The sequence below is a fragment of the Tenrec ecaudatus genome, chromosome 17 (assembly GCF_050624435.1).
Source record: "Tenrec ecaudatus isolate mTenEca1 chromosome 17, mTenEca1.hap1, whole genome shotgun sequence".
In the NCBI taxonomy this organism is placed as follows: domain Eukaryota; kingdom Metazoa; phylum Chordata; class Mammalia; order Afrosoricida; family Tenrecidae; genus Tenrec; species Tenrec ecaudatus.
Window position 1 is genome coordinate 83,425,991 of NC_134546.1, and position 3,766 is coordinate 83,429,756.

At 50.0% G+C, this 3,766-nt stretch overlaps 1 pseudogene; it reads left to right on the forward strand.

Annotated features, from left to right (window-relative positions):
• The first annotated feature begins 607 nt into the window (after positions 1 to 607).
• LOC142430823 (U2 small nuclear ribonucleoprotein auxiliary factor 35 kDa subunit-related protein 2 pseudogene) lies at positions 608 to 1,745 on the forward strand (annotated as a pseudogene).
• The last annotated feature ends 2,021 nt before the right edge of the window (positions 1,746 to 3,766 follow it).

Consider the following 3,766-nt stretch of genomic DNA (forward strand, 5'->3'; position numbering starts at 1 on the left):
TCTCACCAACCATTCTCGGTATTATTAGAACTTCTTCCTGATAAGTAGCCACAATCCCCTCAAATGCTCATTTGTTTGCCTTCTAACTTGATTTACCTGCCTGCATTCAAATTGATTTGGAGAGAGCTTTATAAAACTCTACTGGTGGCTCTCTTCCGGCCTGGCGCTGGGCCTGGGAGCGCGCCGAGCGCCGAGAAGATGGGGGAGCCCAGAGATGCTAGTGTCGTCTCCCAGGGGCTGAGGTCACATGTGGTGAGAGGGTAGTCGCCAAAGAGGTAAGGGATGAAGCGCGCTCAGGCTGCGCCTGAAGAGTGAGCGAGCGGGCAGGCAATGAGCTGATCCTGATGAGCGGCCAGCTGCTGCACTTGCTGCCCAATCTGTCAGGGGCGTCCAGGGGCAGTGGAAGCCACAGAAAGTACAGTGCCACCCTGAAGAAGGAGAAGTGAAAGAAGCTTGGGCAGGAGCTCGCGCGACTGGGAGACTCAGGACTGTCACTGGAGGAGCCAGATGTGGTGGCTTTAGCTGAAGAATGCCACCAAGAGGAGCAGATGTTGTAGGAGACAGAGAGGCAAAATTTACACGAGGAGTGGTTGCTGAGAGAGCAGAAGGCCCAAGAAGAATTCCGGATAAAGAAAGAAAAGGAAGAGGCGGCCAGAAGACGGCAGGAAGAACTAGAGCGGAAGTTAAAAGAAGAATGGGAAGCGCAGCAGAGGAAAGAGCGGGAGGAGGAGGAGGAGCAGAAGCTGCAGGAGAAGCATGAGAAAGAGGAAGCCATGCAGAAGATGCTGCATCAGGCGGAAAATGAGTTGGAAAACGGTGCCACATGGCAAAACCCAGAGCCACCCTTGGATGTAAGAATACTGGAGAAAGACCGGGCCTTTTGTCCATTCTACAGTAAAACCGGAGCGTGCCGATTAGGAGACAGATGTTCACGGAAGCACACTTTCCCAGCATCGAGTCCCGCCCCTCTTGTGAAAAGCATGTTCACGACGTTTGGCATGGAGCAGTGCCAAGTGGATGACTATAACCCGGATGCCAGCCTGGAGTACAGCGAGACCTACCAGCAGTTTCTGGAGTTCTATGACGATGTGCTCCCTGAGTTCAAGAACGTGGGGAAGGTGGTACAGTTCAAGGTCAGCTGCAACTTTGAACCTCATCTGAGGGGCAACGTGTATGTCCAGTATCAATCAGAAGACTTCCAAGGAGCCCTTTCTCTGTTTAATGGAAGGTGGTAAGCGGGACGACAGCTGCAGTGCGAATTCTGCCCGGTGACCTGGTGGCAAATGGCGATTTGTGGTTTATTCGAGACCCAGCAGTGCCCACGCGGCAAGCACTGCAAGTTTCTCCACGTTTTCCGAAATCCCAACAATGAGTTTTGGGAAGCGGACACAGACATGTACCTGTCCCCAGATGGGACTAGCTCATCCTATAGGAAGAGCTCAGATCGGAGAGAGAGGCTGGGCCACCGTAACAGCTACTATAACAGGTCCAGGGGAAGACAGAGTCCTAGTTCCGACTATTCCTACCACAGAAACGGGGAGATGGAGAGAAGTCGGCACAGGGGAAAGAAATCTCATAAGCATGTGTCCAAAAGCCGAGACAGGCGCAGCTCCTGAAGTAGAGGCAGGAAAAGAGGCCGCAGCCGGAGTCGCAGCAGAAGCCTCAGCCCCCGGTGGCCCCAGAGCCGTGGGAGGAGGCAGGCATGTAGCAGAGATAGAAACACCCAGAGCCCCAAAGCCAGGTAAATTGCTTTTGGTCCTAAATGGATTTCTAGTTATTCTGGCTGCTGAGCACGCTGGCCAGAAGGGATGTGTGCCGAGCCACGGACTCGAAAGTAAAAAGGTGCGTTAGTGTAGGAAATGGAGACAAGAGTGTACATGGAAGGCATGCTAACCTGCGCAGCTAGTTCACTTAATCTGGGAGGGTCCAGCATGGATTTTTCTAGTTACTGTGGGGCTGTGGGTGAATGTTTTCACCCTGAAACATGGTTTAATTTCCAATAGCCCCAATTCGGACAGGACTGTACTCGCTGAATCTACCAGTGTATTTTGCCCTCTCCCAAGGGTTGGATTTTTATTTAAAATTTTGTACTCTTTAAAGAAGCCTTTGCTGAAAACAATTGAAATAGAAAACCCCCCACAATAAAAATAAACCGTGTATTTCTTGAAAAAAAAACAAAAACAAAAAAACTCTCCTGGTGGAGCAGTGGCGCTGTGGCCTTAACAAACTGCTCATGGATCCCAGACCTTCTACCAGTCAGTTACACTCATAGGGAAATACTTGGTATAGTTTCCTGGTTAAAAAATGACCTCCCCAGAAGGAGACTCGAGTCTGCTGAGCCAGGATGTACTTGGTTCAGAAATGTTTACCTCCTTCCTTCTCCGCTTTCTCCTGAAATGCTGGTCCAACCATGGAGTCAGTGTCAGGGAAAGAGTGTTTTGGATTGAGTAGATTCAGGCAGCACCCAGGGAGAGGCCATGGTGTACAAAGATCTCCTACTTGTGGTCACTGTAGTGCTGACATTGAACCTGCCAAGAAACATTTCTACCTACCTGTGACCTCTGTAAGCACTGAGGACACATCTGTGTATTGCCGTGCAGGTGGACACAGAGAGGGAAGTCAGTGTGGCCCTCACAGGACAGCTCTGGGGTTGGACTGCATGGGGCTTTTTGACCAGCAAGGGGCATTCAAGACAAACAACAAGCCCAGGATGCAGGAGGAGGTAGATTGCTGAGCACAGGTGGGGCTTTCTGCTGTGTCTTGAGTTGGTTTTGTTCCCACCGTTCTCAAAGATATCCAGGGGAAACCCTATTTACAATTGCAGGAGTGTATTAATGTCTCCTAAATTGTAACAAGAAACTCTCAAAGACATCAAGTTGACTTTCTACCCAAAGTGACCGTATAGCATAGGCTCGAATTACCTCTGTAAACGGTATTTGCATAGAAGTGGCTAGTCTTGAAATTTAGGAGTACATATGGAGGCCAAGTGAAAAGGAGGGATGGGAAAAAAAGGAAAATAAGAGATATGTGGCGAAGATTTAGGGCGCAGGCCCACCCAAGGGGAGGGTACTGTTTTTGTCTCCACAGGGAAAGAGGGACCAGATTCATATCCAGTGTTCTGGGATGCAAATGCACCCGGATGGCATGGAGTGGGGAGCCAGGGGAGGGGCCTGAGGGCTCCGTCCCAATACCAGCTACATGGCCAACTGCCCTCCTTCCCAGAAGAATGTACTTTACAGGACGGCACTAAAGCTACCACTAGGGGAGAGGGACATGTCTGACCAGAGAACATGGGAGCAAATGAAAGGGGAGGAAGAGAGAGTAGAGCACAACCTGGCACACCAGGCCTAGAGGACAATATCCCTGCTCTGAATAGCCAATGCACTGAGTGAACCAGATGGCTGGCCCCAGTATGAGACACAACGTCCCTCATGGATCCATGGACCTACGGGAAACAACACTGGAGACTCAGTGTTGAGATTGGCCCGGACTGACCCCATGACACCGAGGCCAAATACTAAAAGCATGCGGCAGAGCAATGCGGGGAGCAGATCAGGGAGCTCTCAAGGGGGTGCAAAGGATAGGCTTGGGGTCAGAGCGTGGCACCCCATTGGACTTGATTGCAGGAAATGCCTACAGGTGAAAAATCAGACCTTGATCTATTTACAGGTTTTTCTTTGTTTTAAAAATTTTTTTCTTTTTAAAAAATTGATTTATTCTTTTATGAGACATTGGTTTTCTTTTTTGTTGTCATCATTGTGCTCTC